General features: G+C 39.1%; 1 protein-coding gene across 1 annotated transcript in view; it reads left to right on the top strand.

Annotated features, from left to right (window-relative positions):
- The window catches only part of stk17al (serine/threonine kinase 17a like), a 50,595-nt gene that overhangs the window by 9,743 nt on the left and 25,891 nt on the right, over positions 1-14,961 (top strand). The gene's annotated exons all lie outside the window — the stretch shown is intronic.

Genomic DNA, 14,961 nt, shown 5'->3' with positions numbered 1-14,961 from the left:
GAGTTGATCGAGGAGACCTCAACGTTGACTGTGGACCTCATGAAGTCTCATGGCTTCTGGTTAAAAATGGACAAAGAAACCTCCTACTGATTACCATCCACTACCCTCCCTTGGCTGATGTTTCGGTACTCCGCCATGTTGAACAACACTTGGAGGAAGTACTGATGGTGGAAAGGACACAGAATGTACTCTTGATGGGGCATTTCAATGTCCACCACCCAGAATGGCTCAGCAGCAATACTACTGATCAAGCCGGTCAGACCCTAAAGGACATAGCTGCTAGACTGAGTCTGCGGCAGGTGGTGGGAGAATCAACGAGAGAGAAAACCATACTTGACCTCTGTCAGTTCAAATCTGTCAGCTGCAGAATCATCTGTCTGTGATAGTATTGGTAAGAGTGACCACTCCATGGCCGTTGTGGAAACAAAGTCCTGCCTTCACATTGAGAATAACCTCCGTCATGTTGTGTGGCACTATCACCACAATAAATGGGACAGGCTTCACCTGCGATAGGGTTAGGGTTAGGCCTCGCAACTCAAGGCAAGGCATCCATGAGGCAACAAGGGCCATCAGCAGCTGCAGAATTGCATTCTAGCACAATATATAATATTATGGTCCAGCATAGCCCCCACTCAGTAATTACCATCAAACCAGGGGAACAAACCTAGTTCAAAGGAGAATGCAGGAGGGCATGCCAGGAACAACTGTAGGTATATCTAAAAATGTGTTGTCAACCTGGTGAATACCTGAGTGCCAAACCACAAAAGTGCCAACTGACAGACTTTGCAGCCCTGCAATGTCCAGTTGTGAATAGTGGTGGACAATTTAACAACTCCCTGGATGAGGTTAAATCTCCCCATCCTCAATGATGGAAGATCCCAATGCATCAGTGCAAAAGATCATGCTGAAGCATTTCAGCAGTCATCAGCCAGAAGCACCAAGTGGATGATCCATCTTGGCCTCCCACAGTGGTCCCCAGCATTACAGATATCAGTCTTCAGCTGGTTCGATTCACTCCACATACTATCCAAAAAAGGTTGGACACACTGGATTTTGCAGTGGCTATGGGCCCTATATTTTGGCAATAGTACTGAAGACTTTTGTTCCAGAACTTGTCACTCCCCTAGCCAAGCTCTTCCAGTACAAGTGCAACACTGACATCTACCCGACAATGTGGAAAATTGCCCAGGTATGTCCAGGTACGCAAAATGCAGGAGAAATCTACCCAACCAATAACTGCCCCATCAGTTTACTGCCAATCATCAGTAAAGTGTGATGGAAGGTGTCATCAACAGCGCTGTCAAGCAGCACCTACTCAGCGATGTCCAGTTTGGGTTCCACCAGGACTACCAGCTTCTGACCTCATTACAGCCTCAGCTCAAACATGGACAAAAGAGCTGAATTCCAGAGGTGAGGTGAAAGTGACAGCCCTTAATATCGAGGCTGCATTTGACTGAGCATTACATCAAGGAGCCCGAGCAAAACTGAATTCAGTGAGTATCAGGGCAAACTCTCTGCTGGTTGGAGTCATAGCTGCTGCATAGGAAGAATGTTGTGGCTGTTGGAGATCAGTTATCTCAGCTCTACGACATTCCTTTTAGGAGTTCCTCAGGCCAACCAGTGACTTGCATGTCCAGTGGGTGAATGAAAAGAGTACTTTTCTCGATGTATCTAAGAACTCATGATAGAACAATTCTTGTGAGGGTCCACATGTCAGTTAGTTGTCTAGTTTTCAGTTGTGCTGACTGTCAATATACTGCTGGGGAAAGGGTGTGTCTCTGTGTCTGCATAATATGCGCACACACACTCAAATCCTGACACACTGTAACCATCATAGTCTCGCGGCTCACAACTATAATGTTGCAATATCTAATATTTCAATTTGTGCTGGTGATCATAAAGCATCAATAATGGTTTATTGGTTGGGTAATATCAACATCAACCAGTTTTTAGCAAATTGTTGTTCAAATATACATTGAGCAATGATATGTGGATATATTGAGAAACTTCATATCTACTTCTGTGAATTTCCTCTAATGACTTTGCAGAGTCCTGTTACATTTGCTGTGCTAAACGTGATGATCTTGCAAACGAAGCACCCCTTTTCCTTCCAGGATCAATAAGCTCACCACAAGCCCTTTTTTGAGCGTGCTGTATAATGGTGGTCTGGTAGCATTCCCATAAATGGTCTGTGTGGTATAGCGTGGCATGAGACCTTGGGTGCCTCAGTAGTTTTGGAGACGTGTTTTGTTGGAGACACATTGGATATCTTCTTGAAACTACAGATACACTTTTTAAAAAAGAATGACCCCTGTCCCAGTCAATCCTTTGTCTCTGGCCTCCAATAATCTTCATACCAGAAAAAGCAAAGTGAAGGAAAGTACAACATAGGCTTCCAAATAACATGTGCCACATTTAATTGTTGTGTAAACACCAGCATATCTTATATTAGGGTCTGACCTCAATTTAATGAAGTATCCGTATCCTCCTCCCTTATTCCAGATTTCTCAAATATGTTTCCCCCTCTACTGTCAAGGTTGTTGTATAAATTGCAATGCCAGTTCTGTAACTTGACTTTGTAATATAAATGATGTGCGGTGTCAAGGAAAGCTGATTTTGTTTGTATATTTATTAAAGTACGATTAAGTAAAAGAGCTTGAAAGTTTAACCACAGAAGCCCAGTTATAAATAATGTCTAGATTTATTATTGGAAACAAGTTACTGTACTATACATGCCAACAGCATTTGTACTAGTGTGGACTAAATGTGTTAGTTAAAATAGAAATATTACACTTTTTTGCTTAGAATCTGGATAAGCAGCTTCCAAAGTTATTGAACATATGTTATCCAAAGGTGTTGGTCAGAAGTGAACTTGTATAATCATGTCATCTTAGGTACTTGTTCATTCTGAATAGATGGAAGGGAACTGGGATTACATCATAGTAACCTCAAATTGCACACATTCCCTGTGCCAGTTAGCTTGCTGTGCCTCATCTTGTTGTTCTTTTTGGATTACAACCTATGCTAAAAGAAACCAAAACCCTCTTTCATATTTGCTCCTTGAAATTGGAAACTTAGGTTGAACACTAACAACCCTACACTCATGGAAAAAGCCTAGATTTTCTGACTGAAAATTTATGGTAGACATGCCAATTGCTGCTTGTGAATTTGGTTGAGGAATTAGCCCCAATTTTGCACACTGGGTTTGGTGGCCCACAAAGATTTTGACTTGAACTACAATAGGCCATGAATGATTGTGGATTCTCTGATTTTATTTATTAATCTAATTTTACTTTTTAATTTTCAGCATTGGACAATATCTAATTAACTTTTCCTTTGGGCCTTGTGAATGAGGAGAAGTGTATGTTTAAAAAGCTCCATTTAATATGTTCTTCCAAACCTTTGTATAAACGTGTAAAGACCCTCTATTTTCCAAACAAGGTACAGCCACATGAGCATCAGGAAAACTACAATTTCTGCACGTCTAGATGTTGTGTTGGCATCAATGACATGAACTCAAAAGTAATAGAGGTCTTATCAATACTCTTATCTGTCAATTTATTCTCACGTTACAGTAAATTGTCCTATCATTGTCCAGTATGATATGTTTTAAAGATTTGAGAAATGTTCTTTGTCACACTGTTATAAAAAAAACTTGCTTTAACTCTAAAATACCTCTTTCTAGGAGTATCGTGTTATTTTTATTTTCAGATTTATTCCTTGGAATATCCTGAATATTGTGATTTTTTTTTTCCACAGCACATACAACCCTTCAGTACTTCATTCAAATGCTTGGGCAAAGTATATAAACCAAGACAAAGAATATTAGCTCCTTGGTCAAGGGCAATGTAGTCTAGCCCTTTCCGGTTACATTGTCAAGTCATAAATTCAGTTCTCATTTGGGATCACTAAAATTCCAGACCAGATCTGAAATTCCTTTTCCTTCTTTTGCTCCCTTTTCATCACCAAGGGGCAGTAAGGCAAGTTTTAATTGTTGAGTTTTAAAATTAATTGAATCGAAATCCATTAACTCAGGGCAGGGTGCTTTAAAAAAAGTGCTGTCTCTTTCAACCTCAGTATTCCCATGAAAGTCATAATACCAGACCACCATTGTCTTTTGTAATGCTTTCTAAACCATCATTTGATCTTTTCTCTATTTCTATTGAGGCTTCTTTTCATGCCTCATTGGCATTTCCATCTCAGCCATACTTGACCATGTACCTTTGTGTCAATAATTTAAGGATAGTAAAATGGCATAAGGCACAACTGCTGTATTGAAGACAGATGATGTTAATTTATTAAACAGATGTGCTGTGTGGTTGGAGACTGCAGGTCCTTCCTCAATGCAACACTATGTGAGCAGTTCAATTACAATTTCAGATTTCAAAGTGCATTCATGTTAATTATCTAAAACATTTTGCTTGGGGAAAGAAAACAATTTTGTAGGCTTGTAAGGACGAAGTCAAAGAAGGATCTGTGCGAAATCGTGCTCATTATCACTTATGCCCTTACTGTGCTATCCTTCAGGAGGATAATCAGGCAGACTTCCTGGCAAACTGACATTTCTCCATGGCTGACTCTCCCCTTTGTTTTTACTCAGGTGGTTGAAAATGCATAGTGCACCGTAGCAAAGGAAAACCTGGCCATTGGTTTATAGTTTAATCCATCTAAGTGCAAGTTCTATATTTGTAATTTAATGAGACAGAAGTGACCTGTGCTATCAGTACAAAACAGGCTGAGAACAAATCAGTATCTGGTTTTATTTTTTGTTTCAATTCACCCTATCTTCTCTGCACTGAAATTCACTGAACATTAGATCATACTTAGTTGATTGATTAATTTCCTGTCTCACTGTCACCCTTTATTTGATTTGAAATTAAAATTGAAAATATAAGTTCAAATATAGACACATTAAAAAAAATCAGCTAGTAATTTGCTTCGTCCCAGTTACATTCCTGCTATATTTCTCCCCCAGATGGAGATGACATCAGATGACTAATCAGTTCTGAGAACATTAAAGGTGTAAACTGTAGATCACCATATTTTAATAAATTTAATTTGTAATCTGCAGAATCACTTACTAACATAAAACCATAGCTCACTGCAGCTAGGCAACCACTGTAGAAGTAGATAAAATAAGATTATCATAAAATGTATAATTTCATTTCTACAATAGGTGGATGGACTTGAGGGACAAACCAGCCAGCCAAGTTGTGATAGAATGGCAGAACTGACCTCACCCTACCTCCTGTTTTTACATCTATAATATGCTTGACCATCAAACAGTACAGGATAAAGCCAAAGACAAAACAGCTTTCCAAGTGTCATTGGGTATACTAACCTTAATTTTACGTTGTCTGTAATTATTTTGCATTTGTGCAATATAAAATTTAACCCCTCATTGTCATAACAATGTAATATTACAAGACTGTTTTAACACAAAGCAACCAGTAATTTATTTAAGGCAAATCCCATTATCAGACCCTGAAAGCACACATGGTGATGGGACTGGTGTCCTGGATTCAGAGAGAAATGAATTGCGCAAGAAATCTTTCACTTGACCTTCTGAGTGGGAGCTCAGTGGGATTAATCATGAGTAGCAGGAGGTCCTAGCATTTATAATTATATGATGGGTTCCACAGAATTCAGGATACCACTTGAAAAGTACACAATAGACTAGATGAACACACGCCTGCAATTGTGACAGGTGTACCTTCTTAAGACAAGCTTGGTGTTCATTAACCAATTACCAATGAAAGTACACAAATAAGAGTAAAATATTATCTGGAATAAAAACACTGTGTTTGGAGAAAGAAGCATTACAGTTCTGAAGAAGTCTTGTGATTCAATTATTGATTCTATTTCTCAGTCCACATTTGCTGCCAGGCCTGCTCAGTATTTCTAGAACTTTGTTTTATACAAGTCATTACACGTTCTCATAAAGGATGGTACAGTTCTTTGTCATGCTACTCCCAGCATGTAATTTTCATTACATTTAAGTGATGCCCTACCATATGTATAGAATATAATTGTACAATGTAATTGGTTGGGACTGAGCAGTGTAAGGCTGCATGAAATCTCCATCGATATACAATTGACTCACAGCCACCTCCATGTCTAGAATTACGACAGCTCATTAGAGAGCCAGGTCTCTCAACATTGGTTCAATCTGGTAACCATCCTAAAGAACCTTGATTTTTGTCCTTGAAATCTCACAGAACAGTGAATTATGCCAACAGGTGTGTAATGTAGATGGTTTCTGTTTTAGCAAGACAGCAATAAGCAACACAACCTATTTTGTTTAATACATCAAATTCTGCTTTACTCAGAGACGATACTGAATTTGGGAGAATTAGTGTGGACCTTCCCCACTACCTCATGGACCAGAACAATACTGCCTCAGAGATTTTCAGGGCTCATTTTCTTTTTAAATCCCCCCCCCCCCCACCCCCACTTTCCTGCATTTTAAACAGCTTAACACCATGTGAACAGATGTTATTCATCTTGTGCATAAACTGACTTCTGTAAACATCTAACAAATATCAAACATTAACCACAGTCATAAAGCCAGGGTTCTGTTAAAGGGGTTAACCGAGATCGAATCTGAATGCCTTCTGGGAATAATTTTTAGCAAGGCAATTATTCGAGCTGTTTTAACTATTTCCATTGCGCGTTTGCTGCACTTTAATTTTTCTTGTCTGCTTCATATGCCATCTTGTGGAGTCCATAATGCATTATTACCTGGCATGAGAGACACAAATTAGTCTTTTATTGCGTGAAGCCAAAACATGCTGTAGTGATTCTTGTGTCTATTAAATCTCACTGCTGTATGAGGAATATAGTTTTGAGAAAGGAGCACTAAAAACCTGTTTCCATCACAATATCAAATAAACCTAGTTAGCCAAAAAACCTGTTTGCTCCTCAAAGCACAAACACTGCTGTGGATTTATGCTCCCAGGTCAAGTGCACAGAGAGTTTCCAGCATCATGAGCCCAATCGTAATGGAGATGGCTGGGATTGGGGATTGGAGGGTAGTTACCAATTTGGATTCAGGGAGGATATTGAAGAGGCTGTGGGTGCAGAGTTGGGCCAGTGTGGAGGATAAAACATGAAAAACTCTCACCTCTCATGTGCCCTGTAGACACTACATTCTCCATATGGTGTTGAAACCAATCCATATGGCCCCTCATGCATCCCAACAAACACCTCACATCTGCCATGCTAACTTCCCCAAAGACACACCTCAGGACATATACAGAGATTAGATTGAATAAAATTCGAAGTGTCTTTTGCAAAATTCATTAGACTGGGGGGTGGGGGTGGAGGGAACAAAGCTCTCATTCAAAACATTCCATTTGTTATAATTACGTTCCTTCAACTGAATAAAGACTTTATAAACTAAAAGATTCAATTTGATTCAACTGCGTAATCCCTTGCAACAGCTAGCACTGGAATTCATAGCCCCACCTCAGAGTCTAGGAGACTTAACTATCAAACTACAAAATAACAGGCACTCTACAGTGATGAGGGATGGTTGTGAATTCAGTCATGCAGCAGTAATTCAGCAATAGGAGTCCCAAGGCTTATGACAATAGACAATGGGAAATAGTAAAAAAGAAAAGTTAACCCTCCAAACCTTTTTCACAGATTTAAAAGGTAGGATGTTTAAATGCCTTGACAGTTTAACAGCTCCTATTGATGCATCCCGTTGACAAATTTTCATAACACTTTTGCTAAGCCCCTGTTACAAGTGCTTTTGAAACTTGATTTTGATTGGTCTGTTGTGAGTTTATGCACTTTTTGTTTTGCACGTTAATGCCTGCCTTTAACTCTTTCACAGGGCACCTGACCTCCATCATAGGACCCTTCATGCCCTGTAAAGGTGCCTGGAGACCTGATCCAAAGGGGCACCTCTTGAAAGTGGCACCCTGTTCATTCAAAGGAATGCACAATGTTCAGTGCATCTCTTACCAATCTGTGCTCAGAGCCTACCAAAATCCCACTTCCGTGGAGCCTGTTGATCATTCATGTGGCCAACAGTTTCAGTGAATTGCACGTGCATGAATGCTGACCAGTTCAACCCCAACAAAGTTGAGAAGTGCTGTTCTTAAGGGAAGGAGCCTCTGGTTTCGGGGCTCGTCCCCATTGTTGCTGCAATGGAATGGCTCTCCAATGTGACAAAACGTCCAGGCCACTGTCTCCTTTCCTTCCCTTAAATACAGTGGGAGTGGGGGGAGGGGAACTCTTGACCTATCAGACTGCAAAATCCCTGCAGGTTCTTTATCAGAGAGGGCATTGAATTCTGGAAATTGTTCCCAATACTGTGGACACTTTGTTTTTGAGTAGGGCCAAACTATTTAGTCTCCCATGCCCTTTACAGCACAATGTAAATTAAGGAAACATCACATTCACGCCGTAGCAATTACTGTAAAATAACCATTCCTAGGTGTCCCTAGGGCCCTCTTTGAATCAAGACTTAATTGTTTAAGACTGTGCCTTCAAAATAAATTCCTCAGCAGAACATTCTTCCTTTATGATAACAGACTTAAAAGAAAAGTAACTTTTCTTTGTACTGCAGCCATGCCAGTGCTGCCGTAATATGTGGAGTTTGTTTTTACATCTTGTATTTCTTAGAAAACCATGAATTGTATACTTCACACACAGTTACAGCTAGCAACCTGCCCTAGCTTGTATTCAGTGGTAGAAAGCTTATAAAGGTGGAACATTGCAACAGACAACTCTTATATTCATTGTTTATCACCATGGAATTTTACTGTTAAAAGGTGACGAAATAAATATTTTGGCTTGGATCCAGGAATTTCATGTGTGCAAAACTTTGACTAATTTGTCAGTGCTTCTGAATAAGTAGCCCCACCACACTAACCAGTTGGGTTTTGGTGGTGGGCTTGAGCTGATGAGTATGGGGCCTTGCCTAGAAATTACTTTTCCCACATCTTAATGCAGTGTCAGACAGGAGCTGATGTACTTGTACCTTAGTGGAAACTTGAAATCGAGCTTAGAGTTTTGGCAAGATCCTGACTCTTGGTTATTTTAGGCAAAAAGACAATGAGTTTGTATGGCGATAGTAGGAACTGCCGACGCTGGAGAATCTGACATAACATGGTGTGAAGCTGGATGAACTCAGCAGGCCAAGCAGCAGGAAAGCTTGACGTTTTGGGTTGGGACCCTTCAGAAATGGCTATTATATGAATTTGTATGGATGTGTCTTGAGTCAGATCTCTCTCTGCCTGACGTTCCCCAGAAATATTTCAGCTGCTGAATTGGATGTTTAATGATCAGTATTTGCAGAGTAGAGCCTGAACATTGATATTAGCTACCAACTGAATTTGGGCAGAACATATCATCCACATGCTCTGTCTGGTTTGGCAGTGGTCTTCAAAGGGACAGCTAGAACTGCCACCAAAACGAAAAGAATAAAAGAACAAAATTCTCTGGATGCTGGAAACCTGAAATCAAAACTAAGTTTTCAAAATGAGTACTGGTGGACTCCCAACATTTACTCTGTTTCAATCTCCACAGATGCTGCCTGACCTGCTGAGATCCTCTCTTTATTAATTCAGCATTTTTTTTTCCAGTTTTATTTCTTTGAAGCAGGAAGGGTCTCCTCTGGGCTTGACCATTTTAACTTGGCTTGGCATCTGGCCCTGTCAATATTCCTGAAGTCCTGCCCTCTAAGCTACATTGGAGAACCAGTTGATGCCCACAGCTCATCACTTCTGTGCTGATGAGATCCAAGGTTTCGTTCTGATTGAGCTCAGAGCCAACTTCTTTCAATGCAGTAGAGAGTTTGCTGCACATTTCTGGCAGTATGCAGAAGCTACTTGCATTTCTACCCTTTACAGTGTTAGAGAGTAAATTGCTTATAGTTACAAAGACATTCTGAATGATGTGATTTAAAAGCAACACAGACTGTACTTATTCAATAAAGAGAAAGTACTGTGGACGGTGGAAATCTGAAACAAACAGTGCTGGAGAAACTCAGCAAGTTTGGCAGTATTTCTGTAGCGAGAACTGAAGTTAATGGTTTGCATGTGACTCTTCAGAACCTCTTCGCTTTTATATACATCTATAATACATGTCTTTGGATAAAAGATGATTAATTTCTTTGTCACAAAACTGAAGTGGGTTTGCAAGCAGACAAGGTAGTAAAGAAGGCATTTGGCACACTTGCCTTCATTGGTCAGAACATTGAGTATAGGAGTTGGGATGTCATGTGTGGCTGTACAGGACATTGGTGAGGCCACTTTTAAAATTCTGTGTATAATTCTGGTTGCCCTTCTATAGGATGGATGTTGTTAAAGTTGAGAGGGCACAGAAAAGAGTTACAAGGATATTGTGGTGACTGGCCATTGATTTGGCTACAAGTGCATTTACAATCAACTTTGAGCAAATATTTAAAATTAAAATCTAAGTTGGCCACCGGCAGTTTTCCCATGGACAGTTTTAGTGTGAGTCCTGAGCTTTGTAACTATCTAGACATTGACATTCACTCAATGATTCAGAGGCCTTACCCGCTCTTTGTTCTGAGAACCTCTTATCAGAAATGCAAAGACTTCGAAGGGACCTTGCACGCAACAGCTCTTGGTCATTATATCTTACAAGGTAATTGTAGAATAAACTAATCGTGTATACATAACAGTCTCAAGGTCTGTTAATAATTTGTTGATTGCTCCCATGCTTCGAAAGGTTCAGTAATGGAATTTGACATCATTCTGAAGAATGATTAATCAGCATTTGTTCATTTGAGCTCAATTCAAATGGAGCAAAGAGTAGCTTTGAATGAAACACTTAAGTTGTCTAATTTGACGAGTATTAATTTGATCTGATTACACTAAAATGTTATTCAGTCTTTGTCTTGCATAGGGATAAATTCCCTGCAACTGAATTAATAAGAATAATGTGATGTACCTGAAGTGAAATATATATAATTTAAATTCAGTGTTTCACAAAGTTGGCACCCAGTGATCGTAGTATGTCATATTATAAATTCAAAGCTAACCAATTCTGTAAACACTGAAAAATATTCAATGGCCTTTCAACTGGTGTTTCTTCTTGCAAGAAACCCATAAAAAGACCCTGAAGATTCAGTACAGTGTTGTTTGGTGTGATGCACAGTAACATCCCTAAGGAACTTTCTTACAAACTGGTGTGAGATTTAGGTAAATGCTGAATCCTTACGTATGATTTTTGACAAATCAGTTGATCAAAATAGAAATCAAAACAGCTGTTAAAAGTGCTTCACCTAACTTGCTTCTCAAGTTGTTTTGTTTCCAACTTGACTTTTTGATGTCTCCCTCAAAATACTACATTTTACTTTTGAAGAAAGTCACCTATTCACTTCTATTTCTATTTTGCCTTCTTTGCCCACACGTATTCACAACTAGTGAGAAAATGGATAAAGACTTTGAGATGGAACTGATGACTCCTGGGTCTCATGTTAGGACCAAATGAGTGTGGTCTGAAACCTTAGAGTTTTGCTGGTCCTCAGTAACCAGACTGAACGCTTTGATGGATTTAATGTCGAGTGCTTAGCACAGCAACCAGGTCAGCGTTACATTCTGCCAATGGTACTAATGCTAAAGTAAGAAATAATGAGTTGACTCTGTACTGTTAAGTAAATGCTCATATTGGTTCAGATTGTAATTCCGAGATTACTGAACCAGTCTTTACAATTTTGGGAAGGTTATGCTGTTGGCAAAGCTTTAAAATAGGATGTAATTTTTGGTATTTTCTGAATCACATCTGGATACTTAGCCATATCCCCAGATAATGAGCATTACATGTAGGCAGGAGCAGATTGTGGCAGCTAAACCAGGTTTAATATATGGAATATGCTCTTCTGTCTGTTGTAATGTGTTCTTGTGAGTATCCAAACAAATATGTTTACAATCCCTGTATCTATGTGCCATTCAGGCCTAAAGTCCATGTATATTAAATGATTGTGTTTGAATAATTAACATTGTGCCCAGACTAAGAAGTGAATAAATTATTAGATGGAATAAACACTCCATGTTTTTAACCACTTTATAGATATTTTTAGTCAATATGTTCAGGTATGTAATGACACATCTCTGCAGCAGGTGAGACTGGAACCTAGGCCTACCACTGCATCACAAGAGCCCTTAAGCATTTTATAACTTATTTGAAATTAAGCATTTTGAACGGAGTGGAATCAAATAGCTCAAATGAGGAATGACAGTAATCTGCAGTGTATACTGCTGATCCCAGGACTCTTGTGGTACAGCAGTAGTGTCCCTCCCTCCAAGCCAGAAGGCCCAGGTTCAAGTCCGAACTGCTTCAGAGTTTGTCATAACACATGAACAGTTTGCTTAAAGGTATCTGCTTACTGATCCCATAATGTGCAATGCATTGCTAAGGTTGGTTAGTAGTTTATTCAATCGCTGTTTAAATTTCTCCTCACCTGATCAGGACATAAACTGCTATAAAAAGAATGATGGCACTTTCATTTCAGTTATTGCATTTGACTAACAATCGTGCCCCAGTGGTGAACTATTTAAAGTGCTAGTTAATCTGTTAATCTTCCCTAAGAACAATTTAGCTGCCTATTAATAATACTGCTAATTTGCACTTGAAGTATTAATAATATTACAACTGTGACAGTTAACTTTCAACAATGAGGAACTGCTATTAAAATGTTCAGCATAACTAATAACTCATGACAATATGGTAGCAGATGGCTTTGGAACAAAGAGTTTGATTGTTTTCAATGATTGAAAAATATAGGCGCTGAGTGATTTTAAAACGGGTGAATATATCCAACCTACTTGTAACATTTTAAGTAGGATTATAAGCAGGCAGATATGCAAATAAGCTCATGATTGCACTGCACTGTAGATAATTCTGATTTACATTCACATCTCCCTCGCGTCTATTTGGGATAATCTTTGTAATCCTGATTTTCCCTTTGTTAGCACCTTTGGTTATACTCTTGATGCTTGTTTGTCTTCATTGATTTCAAGGGTATTCCTTTCAAGGTCTCTTGAAAATACCTCCTTGATTGTTTCTTTCTTTTTGTCCTGTTGACAGCAGCCTTTGGCTGTGATAGTCACGCCACCATTATCAAACACCATGCGTTTGAAAGAGAGGAAACTGATATATATGAAATTCACACGAACTCAGCTTTAAGCAGTAGCAACACTGCCACTATTTGCATTTCCACATCCTGTTGATGGCTTAATAAGATCTTTTAAGCTGCTCACATTTATGGGTCTTTTGGTGCAGGTTCAAGTTCCACCAATCCTGAGGCATGTCCTAACACATCTGAACAGGTTGATTTAAAAATGTTTGAGACGATCTTGCATCACTTTGGTAGTGACACTATTTCTGGACCAGAACATCCAGAGGTGTTTCATAACACGTCGAAGGGTTGACAACACATTTTTCATTTTAGGTTTGGCAACTTGGGAGTCAGTATATTCTCAGATTCAAACTAAGCCATTTAACTCTGGTAAATCATATCGTAAAACTTGTATCTCATTCTGTAAGTTATAACTACTGAAAGATTGAATATGCTAACCTAAATGATTAAACCCATATGCAGCCATTAAGCAGCTTAGTTCATAATGATCAGTAAGTATATATCCCAAAAAATTTCATTGTCTAAGATGTCAGGTTAGCAAATGTTAATTTACATAAAAATACTGAGTAGTTTGGGAAATTTGCTGTTCATGGGTGGTAATGCCACTTCTCAGTTTTTAAAAATTATTAGTGGCTGTTGGATACCTTCTTTAGTTGACCGATTCATAGAAATGGAGGAAGTGATTATTATCCGTCCCCAGCCTTTTGTGCTTTGTCATGACTGTTTAGGTAGCCACAATTTGACTAACTCGCATTGAACTGTTAGATTGAGGCTAGCTATGTGAATGATTGATTGAAGTCCTGCTCATCCTTTTAGGCCTGTTGTTAACATCCATATCCATTAGACTATGCAGCAGCAACAACAGTTAAAACTGAAAAGGTCACACGACATGATGGTCAGCCACCTTCAATACTTAACTTGGTCAACCTTCTGATAACTGTTTAGGAAAATGGATTTTAGGAGCAGGAGGAGGCTATTCATTCTTTTGACTTGACTCACTTAGATTTACTCCATCATTTGATAAGTTCATGGCTGATCTGATTGTGGTCTCAACCCTGCTGCCTTGTAGTGATTGTGTGGCCACCAAGAAGTTACCAAACTTTTAAATCTGGAGGGAGAAAGCAATGTTCTGTTGCCAGTCTCTGTCTCTCTCGTCCAGATTGAAACAAGGTGGCTGGTTGGAGAAGATAATGGAGGAAGAAAACCTGGCCCTGGGAGGTATAGCCATTGAAGAGTGAATGGAAGAAATATGAAGTACATGCAACATAACTTTTTTTGTGAAACCCATTGTAAGGCGGCATAAAGTAGAGCAATGTTCTGCAGCTCCCTCCTCTTCTGGGTTGCAACTTCAAAGATATTTGAAAAGATGCCAAGTCACCACATTCTATTGACTTGTGAAAGAAAAATTAAGTGTTTTAAGGGAAAAGATTTGGGGGCTCCAGGGAATTTGCTGCATTCTAAAAAAGCTTACATGCAATACTTTGAGCTGTGAAAAAAAGGACAAAGTATTTGAGCTGGAAATATCTTATTTTTGAGAAACTGCTGTAATCATTGCAACATTATCATTGAAGTGAATTGCACAATTGACCTACATCCTTAAAGGGCTGTTTGTAATTTTTTTTATATTTAGAGCAGCATACAAAATCAAAAATTAATGGTTTCCATAAAACCACAAACATCTCAAGCACCTTGGTTATGACCATAATCGAGGTCTCATCTGCACGAAATATTGGGAATTTCCAGCCTCTCAAAACGGCCATTAAAGTAAATATGAAAAGATACTATCTGTAATTTCTGGGCTCTCAATGAAATGAAAACATGCTTCCCTGCTCTCCATTCCT

The sequence above is a fragment of the Stegostoma tigrinum genome, chromosome 31, assembly GCF_030684315.1.
Source record: "Stegostoma tigrinum isolate sSteTig4 chromosome 31, sSteTig4.hap1, whole genome shotgun sequence".
NCBI lineage: Eukaryota > Metazoa > Chordata > Chondrichthyes > Orectolobiformes > Stegostomatidae > Stegostoma > Stegostoma tigrinum.
The sequence above is the reverse complement of the archived record's forward strand: the minus strand, read 5'-3'. Positions and strand labels throughout refer to the sequence as shown.